This window comes from Carcharhinus amblyrhynchos, chromosome 31 (assembly GCF_965287045.1).
Source record: "Carcharhinus amblyrhynchos chromosome 31, sCarAmb.v2.hapA, whole genome shotgun sequence".
NCBI classification, from domain to species: domain Eukaryota; kingdom Metazoa; phylum Chordata; class Chondrichthyes; order Carcharhiniformes; family Carcharhinidae; genus Carcharhinus; species Carcharhinus amblyrhynchos.
In genome coordinates, this window is record NC_137354.1 from 20861213 (window position 1) to 20873943 (window position 12731).

Genomic DNA, 12731 nt, shown 5'->3' on the forward strand with positions numbered 1-12731 from the left:
TCCCTCTCCAGGGACACCTTGTCAGGAATGTAGCCGTGGTAGAAGGGCAGACAGACAGTCAGGATGGATGGCACCCTCGATCACCTGCTGCCTGGGCCTGAAAAATATGGAACGCTTCACGAATTTGCGTGTCATCCTTGCGCAGGGGCCATGTATCATCTGGCAAATACGATGACCTGGTGAGCTCAAACACCTATTGGGTAAAACCACAATAACATGCCTCTTCAGGAAGCAGGGATCCCTGGGGCCTTGTGAGATTCATACTATTTGCATGGCTCAATCAGTATTCCCATCAAATTTGCATATCTCAAGCTAAAATTTTTATTCTCTTGACTATTTTAAGCCAAGTAACTAACTAAATGCTCCCTGATAGCTGGGTCAATATCTTAAAAATCGAAGGCACTCTTCAATAGCTTTCTTGTTCAAAGAAAATCCTATCAACTATGTAACTCAGAAACCAGTCATATTGTTTGAAATGCCATGAATGTCTGATCTCTTTTTTTTTGGAATGGTTAAATTTGTTGAAACACTTGGATACAATAAATTTTTATGGTCAACAAGTTCAAAAGATGCAATATTCTAAGCCTGCCCATTTCATTCAAAGTTTCTTATTTCAAATTACATCATTGAAACATTTCCCACCATATCTTTATTTACAGGGATTAGTTTCATTAAATGCTTTATATGTCTCAAGTGCTAGTCCTTCAAGCCATCCTGCATTCCTTGGAAATGTGTCACATTTCAAACTGCTATATTCAAATTTTATACACAGAGGGTCAGATCAAGATTCTGATCATAGTGCAATCTAAAAGATCAAACATCAAGCAAATGGGATCATGTAACTGTAACATTGTTTTTTAGTTTCAGATATACAAGATAGTGGTTCCACCACTTTCGGTAACTTCAGGCACGTTTCGGGACCTCTTAGTCACTTATACTCACCAGCATGGATGTGGACAAACAGCAATATTTCAAAGGACTTTGGATAGAAGGCACAGCTTAATGTATTTTAAACAATTTAGCTTCTACAATACATCAATTTTACTCTGAGAGGAGCTTTAGAAAAAACATAAACCTATTTGCCACAAACTCGACAGTATAAACAAGTGTTAAAAAGGCCAGTTTTATCTACTAGTATAATATATGAAACAAGACCCACTTTCAATATTTCCTCCCTCAGTTTCCAATCAGTTTGCAATCTCAACAATAAGTATTCTAACTAACTGCTCCTCAATTACTATGGCATCATGTCTCTCTCTGGAAGAACAGGTGAAATTAACCTACTCCTAATAGTCAAATCTGGCATCCACTTGGCTGCAATTTGCATTGCAGGAAGAAAACAAACTGACCGCACATGACAATTTGCATGCGTAGCTGCTAATCTACCAGGCTAAAAATGCAGCAGTAGCTATACTGCTCATAAACATCAAAAGATCCATCATTCTGTTTTAAAACAAATGCATTTTAAAATAGTACACTACACCCCCAAACATTTTTAATTTCCTCGATTCTATAGGCTAATATTTTCCTCGGAATCAAGAGTCAAATGCCCAGACTCTCAGTCACCAGTCCATTCTCTACTGCACTTCAAATGGTCCGTGCAATACTTCCTGACAGCACCATCAGTCAACTCCTAAAAGGTTGTTCTATTTCCTACTCTCGTTTTTCAGCATCATCTGGAAACTACCAAATCTCGGGAGATGTTTGAACAGCTCTTAGAGTACTTCGAATTTTTAAGCTCAAGTCCATGTGAAGGAATCTATTATGCATATAATAGGCACATTTCAAGAAACACTAGACTGGGCTGTAAGCTAAACCTACAATTGATGCAAATTACTGCTATTATTTAACAATAAAAAATGTTAACTTCTTTAATGAAAATAAAATTATATTCTTGCAGCCTAAAAATATTAATTGCTACCCCTGTGTTAACTCTAATTTTTTTGAGAAGGAAATCAAGTTTTGGGACATTTTATGTTAAAGGTGCTATTTAGAGACAAGTTGGTTGTCAACAATTTTTTTGATTCTTATATTTCTCAGCCTCTTCTCCCCACCCCCACACCAACAAAAACCAGAGGAGTATATTAATCCAAAACAGCAAAGATGTACAATGGATCCCCAGTTATCAGTTAACGTTACCTGGATTTTCATTATCGACAAGGTCTGGGAGCATTGAGGATATCACTAGGTTTCTTCAGTCATCTCACTCTTGCTCCTGTTAATCAGGATCAATTGTCATTAAACAAACTGACTCACCAACTGCTCTGTCCACTCTAAGATTCACTCAACAACTCGTAACTACCACCACAGAACTTGAGTCCCAGTGCTTCTCCAATGCCAACCACTGTCAACTGTGCAAGTGACTGCCTAAAGTGATCTTCTGACGATTTATTGTATGCTCAAGTTAGTTAGGAGAAGTATTTTTCGTTGTCTATTGTAGGGCTAGGAGCTTGTGTCATAACTGGAGAAATTATTTGTCCCAAATTTGTCCCAAAGGTAGCTAACTTTAACAACAATATCAGAGTAATGGATAGGACTGCTGCAAAAAAGGTAGAAAACCAGTACATTCAAAATTCAGAGCAGCTATCACCATCTAATTAGGTATATTCAATTATATGACAAGTTATAGAGTCCAATTAAACATAAAATGGGATATTCAAATTTATAATGAAACACTGCATATAATGTACATGTCGCTGGAATCAGTTTCCATCTACGCAATCTGTGCACAGGCTGCTCGCCAACAATTCATCAACATGATAGCATATCTATCTCCTGGAATCGCCATCATTGAGGACAAGCAGCAATGTTGTCGTGACTCCAATTCCAAGTTCCCCCCTAAGGCACACACCAGCCTGAGTTGCACGTTTAAATCTGCTCCTTCACTGTGACTGGGTCAATATCCTGAAATTCCCGGTCTAACACCATTGCAGCAGCTCAGTTATTCTGTAAGCAATTAGGGATGGGCTATAAAAATGTAGCCTTGTCAGCATTAGTGATATCCTGTAAACAAAAGTCACATAGCAATTCGAATTGCATACAGCATCCCTGATTTTCTTTGCACTTGTAGTTTTGAAAACAATCACCTCTACTTAATTGGGATCACATCTGTATTCATGGATCATAGCACGATCTGATCCATTTCTTCACTTTTATTGCATTTTCAAACTTCTTCAGTCCAATTTTATTGTTATTCATTTTTAGGATGTGGGTGTTGCTGGCTGATCCAGCGTTTACTGCCCATTTCTAACTGCCCCTAAGGTGGTGGTGACCTGCCTTCTTCAGCTGCTGCAGTCCATGTGTTATAGGTGCCATCCAATATTAGCATGCTTAATTTTATGCTTATTTTCTATTACTGGGCTACATTCAATACAATTGTGCAGATTTGTGTGTTTTGCTATATCTGCTTTAACTCTGATTAAATTGTGGCATAGATTAGACAATGGGAGAACTGCACACACACAAGACTGCATTTCTGGAAAGGACCATGTCCAATAATCCATATTCAAGTCCTGGGCAGACTGGCTGGGCACTCATAACCAGGGTCAAAATGTTCATTAGCTAAGTGCCACAAGCGGTGCAAATTGCTTTGCTCCTGTGCGCATTTCAAAGGTATCAAGTAATACCTTAACTAAAACTAAATTTAGTGCTTCTAATAGCAATGGGCCAATTTTGCGATATCATATGCAATGGTATTCGTGCAATCACAGGCAACCCTGTATTTTAATTATATGATCTGAGCAGATTATGTTTTCTCCCTGTGAAACCTATTGCAACATTTAGTCCATTCCTTCAGGAAGGACAGAGTTAACGAGACTGTCTTGAAATCCGCTGTGAAACTGCTACTTATTTTTCTTTACACTGTAGCATCAGTAACCTGTAGTTTTTCCTGTTACCTGAGGAAACAGAAATTCATTTAGATGCAATAGTTACTGAAGTGTTGAAACAATAATAAGATTAGGACAGCAGTAAGTTTATTCAATAAACATAGAAGATATTCCAGTGCATATATTTCAGCAGGCTTTAATTTGATAGGCTCTGCAGAAGGGTTATGTCATTTTCCGAAGGAGGCTGGTATGGAATCGTGCAGATTTCAAACTGGAAAATTTTCATCAATAGACTAGCAACAGGAGTGAAACAGTTGATAAAGTAACAACATTGGGGAGTTCTATCAGTCTACAGAAAGAGAATTCATTAAAACTAACTTTTTTTAAAAAGGACAAGCTTATTAATATATATTAGGCAATGCAGAAACATCTGAATTGCCACTTTGGGTGTTGGAACAGGTGCTTTAGAATCCAATTAAGGTCTGTGTCAGTGTCATTGGGTCACTGTCTGTGTGGAGTTTGCACATTCTCCCCGTGTCTGCATGGGTTTCCTCTGGGTGCTCCAGTCTTCTCCCACAGTCCAAAGACGTGCAGATTAAGGGAATTGGCTATGTGTATCGGAACCAGGAGCCGGAGTGTGGCGAATGGGGGGGGGGGGGGGTTCACAGTAATTTCATTCCAGTGTGAATGTAAGCCTACTTGTGACTAATAAATAAACTTTTTACTTAAGTACTGGCTGCTAACTGTATGATTAAGTATTGTTTGTTTAACAAATCTGCAACCTATGACATTCCCACTTGAGGTGTAAATTATCCCTCCTCTTAAACTGAGTTTCCTGACCCAAATCCCATCAGCCTTGCTCCTTCTGGCCTGGGTAGCCTCCTCCAGCCCTAGAAGTCTTGAGATCTCAGTGCTCCTCCAATTCTGGTCTCTTGCGCATCCTTGATTCTAATCATACTAACATTGGCAGCCGTGTTTTTCACTGCTTTGGCCCTATGTTCTAGAATTCTCTCAGTCCCTCACTGTCATCTTTTAACTTGCTCCTTAAAACTGATCAAACTTTTAGTCATCTGTTCCGATTTCTACTTCTGTGGTTCAGTGTGAAAAAAATGTCAAAAAATGTTTTTAATAATGCTCTTGTTAAATATGCTATAGGATGCTGATGACTCCAGATTTTAACATTTACATCATCCAATTGACATTTGTGGGTTGGAGGTTTTAAAATATTGCAGAAATTATAAGATACATTTCTATGACTGCATGCATAGTATCCAGTAGAATATGTTCCTTGTTCTGTTGGCCTATCATCCCTTGAGTGTGAAACAATAGTTTTAAAAACTTGAAAGATCTTATTGAATGAAACACCTGCACATCAACAGTTCTCACAGCTAAGAGAAACCAAGACTATTGATTACACTGCACGAAGGACACCCAAAGTTCAATTGTAGGAAAAAAGCCATGATTTTAATATATACTTTCGCATTTGAAATTTGGATAGTTGGTACATACCCTAAACCGCCACCTCAATTTCCTTACAATGTACAACCTTGCTACTGATATGGAAGGTCTGAAATACCAGCTCCACATAACCATTTTCAGTAGAAAGAAGTTGCACATAGTTCCATAAAAACAGACTTTTTTGGTTCTTCATTCTGCTCCAAAGCTAAAAAAATTCAAGCCAACCGTTACTGAATGGTCCAATTTCAATATTCTTGATGGAGACTGAATGTCAAGCTGCATACAAACAATTACTGCTGGGAACCCACAGCTGAGCTACAGCTCTTGAAAGCAAATGCCCACCCTGTTTCTGTAATTCAAATGGAGCAGGTGTTATGGTAAGTATTCACAAATGTACCCTTTTAGATGCGCATATGTGTAGCCAGGCAGAAATCATTCAGGTACTATGCAGGTAACTCACAAACATCCCCTTTAGGAACTGTACATTGAAATAGGTAGATCACGTACAACAAAAAGTTGAGAGAGATCACTAGTGCTAGTATGATTTTCAATATCTGATCAAAACAAAATACAAATTATTTGCATGTGTAAATCAAGTTGATAAAACAGATTTGTTATACCTGTTCAATACCAAGTAAAAACCGTAAGGTTTAATATTTTTGTCATTGGCATTTCTATTCGTTGATATGGTGTAGTTGCTATTCATGAAAATAAGCAGAGTGGGTCAATGCAAGTCATTTCTTGGGTGAGTAGTCCTCAACCAAAATTGCTAAGCACTATCACTTTGCACAAAGGGCATTTCAATGCTAAAATGTCAACAGCTGGTGCTAAACATTTTCCAAGCCACTTTAAGAAACATTTTCTGGATTTGGATTTCCAAAAGGCATTTGGTAATGTGCCACATAAAAGCACAAGGTAAAGACACATGATGTTGGGGGTGCTAAGTAAGTGTTCAGGAGGATTGGCTATCTGACTACAAACAGTCAGGATAAATGGGTCATTTTCAGATTGCCAGACTAACTAACAGAGTGGTGCTGGGATGTCAACAATTTACAATCTACATGGACGACTTGGATGATGGGACAGACTGTACTGTCACCAAATTTGCTGATGAAGCAAAGGTAGGTAGGAAAGCAAGTTGTGAGGAGGATACAAAAGAGTCTGCAAAGCAATATAGATAGATTATGTGCATGGGCAGGAATGTGGCAGATGGGAGTATAATGTGGGAAAGTGAAGGGTTCTACTTGGCAAGTAGAATAGAAATGAGGGACTGCAGAATGCTGCAGTACAGAGGGATAATCATACACAACTCTCAAAAATTAGCATGCAGGTACAGCAAGCAATTAAGGCGGCAAATGCAATTGCTTTTATTGCGAAGGAGGTGGTGTATGAAAGTGTGGAAGTCTTGCTACAATTGCTCAGGCCATTAGTGAAACTGCACCTAGAGGACAGCATGCAGTTTTGTCTGCTTTCTTAAGGAAAGATATACTTGCTTTGGATGTAGCTCAGAGAAGATTCACTAGGCTGACTCTTGGGATAAGAGGTTTGTCTGTTGAGGAAGAGTAGAGCCTATACTCACTGAAGTTCATAAGAGCAGAGCTGATCTTATCAAAACATTCAAGATTCTGAGGGAGTGGGAGGGCTTAGAAAATACTGATGCTAATAGAATGCTTTTTCTTTTAAGGGAATCTAGAACTAAGGAGTAGTGTTTAAAAATAATGGGTCTCTCATTTAAGATGCAGATGAGGAAGAGTTTCTTATCTCAGACTGTTATTAGTCTTGAGAATTCTCTTCCTCAGAAATGAAGAAAGGTTGGGTCAGTGAATATATTCAAGGCTAAGTTAGATAGATTTTTGATGCAAGTTCAGGGTTATGGGGGACAGGCTAGATAGCCATGATGGAGTTAGCTCGATGGATGTTTCACCCATTTCTTATGACCTGATGGAATATAAGAATCAGTGAATCTTACCTGATGTGAGCAATAAATTGAGGAACTTGCACATTTCACACTGGAATCTGAAGCACAACATAAGTAATCTTCTACACCTGAAGTCCTAAGAACCAAATGAACTGAAGAAAATTCCAAAAACCTGAAGAAAAAAAGTTTTTTTGTTATAAGCAAGTAATTTGATTAAATAGGTTACTAACATAAGAACATAAGAAATAGTTGCAGGTGTAATCATATGGCTCCTCAAGTCTTGTCCACCATTCGTAAATGAGCACAGCTGATCTTCTGCCTTGACTCTACTTTTCCCCATTTTCCCATTTCCCTTGACATCCTGAGAGATCAAAAATCTGTCTAGCCCAGCTTTGAATATACTCAACCATGGGGCATTCACAATCCTTTTGGCAATACATTGTAAAGATTCACAACCCTCTCACTGAGGTTGAGCGCAGAAGTTGCATTATGTACATATATAAATGTATGTGATTAATGAATGTCAAAGAGTTACAAGACTAGGTAAAAATGTTCTTAGTTTGCTAACACCATTCGCTTTCTCCCATCATCATGGATGCAGCTTTAGGACACACTGGTCTGAACTACATTCTTCAAATTTTGAACAAAACTGCATCAAGTAATTTTACAAATATATTACAAATGTATTACGACTAGAAATATTAAGCTGTCATTTCATCAGATGTCAACAGCAGATCTGCTACAAATGTACAATATTTTCAACTTTACTTGACAGTTAGCTTTTCCCTTCATAAATCACATAGATCCAATCTTGTACAAATTTTGACTCACGTTTCAGAGAAATTGACTAATTTGCTTTGCTTCCTTTATTCCTTGATTACTAAAATGTGCTAATTGAAGAAAGAAGTCTCACAACATCAGGTTAAAGTCCAACAGGTTTATTTGGTATTACGAGTTTTCGGAACACTGCTCCTTCATCAGGTGTGCCTACCCCAGTCCAATGCTGGCAGCTCCACATTATAATTATAAGAACAGGGCAGCTAGTTTTTAGAAATCGAAGGTAAAGCAAACCCAATATTTTTTTCATCATTGTGACCAGCATCTTCCCCAAGACTTGCTCCATAGACACATCTCAACCATATTTGCATGCTAAAAGCAAGAAGCATATCTACATCTTCCACCACAATTGTTAACTTAATTTTAGGTATTTCCAAGTCTGTGCACTGCTTTTGCCTGGTTTGGTTCTGGTATACTGGGGATCAAATCTAGCCAAGTATCTCTTCCCCTAATACATGACCACTGGCTGGCAAAGACATTTTAAATGAATGTAATATTTCTAATGTACCCACCTAAAAACTAAAGACAGCTGTGACAATGGAGTATTTCTCTCTCTGCAGGTTATTTCTCTTTTTTTTGGTGCATATGTCAAGGTATCCCACTTTGTGCTTTTTAAATTCTTGTTATATGTTTGCTCTTGTTGCTAGTGTGGGGACTCAGCTAAGGTACCATGAACAACATTATTTTGTTAGTGTCCATGTACTGGACTAAGGTATAAAACTCAATTTTTCTTCATGGGAAAATTGAGTCTAAATATCTAAGCATCTCTAAAGAAACTGAAAAGGAATCACACTAGTTAAGTATTTCAGATGTTTTGATGTCTGAGATCTGCTGTGCTGTGAAAGAGTTCAGTGCTTGCTGTAGTTTTTACTTTTTAAAAAAAAACCTGCTGAAATGAAATCAGTCCACACTGAACTTCAATGTAAGCAGTCTATTGTGCAATGTACACCTACATTCTTGTTCTGCCTCTACAAAATATAGGATAACTGACCTTAGTCGAAGTGACACTCAATAACCAGGGAGGTTAAACCTCTTGTTAAAAGTTACCAGAAATTGCACCCACTTGCTGCTCTTTTTGCTTTCAGCTGGAATCAGTTAGCGCTAAGGGACTAGGCTCAGCAGAACAGGCTCAAAGAGCCAAATGAGCTACTTCTGCTCCTATTTCTTATGTTCAATGAATCTATTCAGAAATGAAAGGAGCCATGAGCCTTTTCTTGAGAATGGCTTTGCAATGTTACTGACATGGTTTACCTGCCTTCAAGGTTTTATTGCTGTCTGGCATGTCTATTGTTCATTCAATACTGAGAGGACCAAATCATTGCCTTTTATACTGACTTTCAGGCACTTGCTCCTGATTTTTAAAACCTGGATTTTTCTAACTGCTGGTCTTGGGATCAATAAATATGCTGTTCCAATTGTGACAGCATCTGTCGGTAAAGATTCCTGACACATCATAAAGGCATGACTTTGTGCAATTGGTACCGACCCTAACGTACCTCAATTTGCAAACACTTGGATGGAAAGCTAAATTGGGCAGTGGGGACAAAAAACAGTTGTACTATCCATTGCTACATGCAAGCAAAAGGCAGTTTCCCAATACCCTAAACTGCAATACAAATGCAGCTGACTGTCACCAAGAAAAAAAGATTGAAATATATAGTTTGGATACAGAGATTTGAAGGATTGTAAGGTTGGTGACTGTACAGGAAAGTGCAGTTGAAGTACAAGATTAGCCACAATCTTAACGAGTGATGAAATAGGCTCAACGGGTCGCATGTTTACTCCTGCTTCCTAATTCTTCTAAACTCAAATTCCTTCCCTACTCCTTTTCAGCTCTTTACATTTAAGAAGCACCTAAAGCCTACCTCTTTTACCATGCTTTTGGTCATCTGACCTATTATTTCTTAACACATCAGTTTCATATTTTGTTTGATATTGCTCCTGCAAAGCTTCTTGGGATTATGTTAGAGGTGCTATAAATTGTTTCTTGCATTCATATCAATAAAATGATCAGGAGACATTTCTTTACATGGAAGGTTGCCATGAACATGGAATGCTTTGTTGCAGGGAGCAATTAAAGCAAAGGAACCTGGTTAATTATTTGAAGCAGAGAAAGAAACAAAGGATGAGGACAGGATATTGAGATGAGTGTTACATTGTTCTAGTAAAGAGCCAGCACTAACACAAGGCTGAATCGTCTCCTTGTGTTCCGCAGTTATCTGCCAAAGCTAGACTCCATGGTTGTCTAGAAAATTATGTAGAATCAAAGAATCCCTACAGTGTAGGAGGCCATTTGGTCCATCGAGCTTGCACTGACAACAATCCCACCCAGGTCCTGTCATTGTAACCCCATGTATTTACCTTGCTAATCCCGCTGACACTAAGGGGCAATTTAGCATGGCCAATCATTCTAACCATACACCTTTGGACTGTGGGAGGAAACCTATGCAGACATAGGGGGAACGTGCAAACTCCACAGTCACCTGGGGATGGAATTGAACCCGGCCCCTGGTGTTGGGACAGGGCAAGATTAAACAGAAAAAGAAAGCTTATGATAACTCAAAACAAACTCAACACTGCAGGTAGCCTGGAAGAGTATACAAAGTACAGGGAATCAAATAAAAGTAAAAAGGAAATCAAAGAGAGGGCACAAAAAAATTTGCAAGCAAGATTAAGGAAAACCCAAAGATGTTTCACCAGTATATAAACAGCAAGAGGAGGGTGAAGGAAAAAGTGTGACCCATCAGTGATGAATTAGCTCAAATGGTAGAGCATCACTTTGCATGTGAGAGGTAGTGAAATCATTGCCCACATTCTTCACTATGATTTTTGGTGCAGGATCCATGGGCGAATGGCCTTGTGTACTATAGGAATTATAAGTTTCTTTCTTTGTAGAATCATGAGTGAAGTCAGAGGATAGGGGAAGAATTTGACATGAATTTTTTCTCTCTGTATTCACAAGGAAAGGGATGATGATATAGTAATTGAAGAGGCGCAGTGTGAAATATCACATAAAATAACTTAATGAGAGAGCAAGTGTTAGAGAAGATGGGATCCTTGAAAGTGGAAAAGCCATCAGGGTGGAAAGGCTTGTCCCCTAGGATGTTAGAGGTGGTTAGAGGGGAAATAGTAGATGATCTGAAGAATATTTTCCAATCTTCACTTGACACATGAATACAAACTTGGTTCTGTTGGTTACAAAGAATAAGAAGGAATTGCCAAACAATCATAGGCCAGTTAGACTTACTTGAGTGGTGGGAAAATTGTTAAAATCAATCCTGAGTGGATGTTGTCTATATGTACTTTCGTAAGGCACTTGACAAGGTCCCATATTGCAGACTGGTCAAAAATGTAAAGCCCATGGGATACAGGGTATTATAGAGATTTGGATCCAAAGTTGGCTTAGTATAAGAAAACAAAGGGTAATGACCAATGGCTGCCCAACCGAATTGAAAGCTGTCTCAAGTGGGGTTCCACAGGGCTCAGTGTTGAGACCCCTGCTGTTTGTTTTAGATATTAATGATTTGGACTTGTATGTAGGGGGCACAATTGGGAAATTTGCAGACAACACAAAAATTGACTGTGTAGTGGATAGTGTAGAGGACAGCTGTAAGCTCCAAAATGATATAGTTAGGTTGGTGGAGTGGGCAGGATTGTGGCAGATGGAGTTCAACTCTGCTTAGCATGAGGTACAATCATTTAGGGAAGTCAAACAGTAAAATACACAATAAATGGGGATATACTGAGAGGAGTAAATTAAGTGAGAGATCTTGGTGTGCAAGGTCACAGGTCCCTGAAGATAGCATTACAGGTAGATATGGTTGTGAAGGACAATCTGGAATATTCTCCTTCGTTGGCAGAGGTGTAGAACACAAAAGTAGGGATATAAATGATGAAACTGTAAGATTCTGGAGAGGCCACAACTGGAGTACTGTGTGCAGTTCTGGTCACCTCATTACAGGAAGGATGTAATCGCTCTGGACAGAGTGCAGAGAAGATTTACAAGAATGTTGCCAGGGTCGGAGAATTGTAGCTATGAGGAGAGATTGGTGTTGTTTTCCCTCCGACAGAGAAGAAATCAGGTCAGAGATTCAAAGTAAAAATTAGAGGAAACACGAAGAAAAATATTTTTATGTAAAAGGTGGTAGGTGTCTGGAATTCACTGCCCGAGTTGGTGGTGAGGGTAGAGATCCTAAACTTGTTTAAAAAGTACCTGGATCTGCAACTTAAGTGCTGTAGATTACGGGGTTTTGGGTCATGTGCATGATGGCAGGATTAGAAAGGGCACCTGGGTGTCTTTGCATCTACATGGACAGGATAGCTCCCTTCTGTGCTGTATCATTTCTATGATTCTATAGGAGCAGCTTTTCTTGTTTGCAAAGATTTTCTGCTCTCAGTAATTTTTCCAATTGAAGCTTACAAGTTGACCTATGTGATGACCAATTCAACCAGGAGACAATGTGTTGAGTGGTGACATCATGCTGGAGTTGACAGAAATGGCAAGGATGATCTTTTGAAATGTGGAGGCTAGTGAGGTGAAAAGTGAGGTCAAGGGAGCCCTTATCTGGTTCTGGGAGGGAGGGGAAGGGGTTAGACCAGTGGCTTGGAAGATGGTCAGACAAAATTGAGAGCCCTATTAACCACAGTGAGTGGAAAACCATGATTGCAGAAGAAGGAAGAGATATCAGCAA

At 38.9% G+C, this 12731-nt stretch overlaps 1 protein-coding gene and 1 pseudogene across 3 annotated transcripts in view; both read right to left on the reverse strand.

Moving 5' to 3' along the window:
* The window catches only part of bmpr1aa (bone morphogenetic protein receptor, type IAa), a 225358-nt gene that overhangs the window by 129418 nt on the left and 83209 nt on the right, over positions 1 to 12731 (reverse strand). For 2 of the 3 annotated variants that reach the window (XM_080215777.1, XM_080215776.1), the window contains one exon: positions 7255 to 7375. The exons of the other annotated variant lie outside the window; for it this stretch is intronic. The gene's annotated coding sequence lies outside the window, so the exon portion shown is untranslated. The remainder of the gene's footprint in view (positions 1 to 7254; positions 7376 to 12731) is intronic. 3 annotated transcript variants of the gene reach the window in all.
* On the reverse strand, positions 101 to 161 carry LOC145360609 (U6 spliceosomal RNA; annotated as a pseudogene).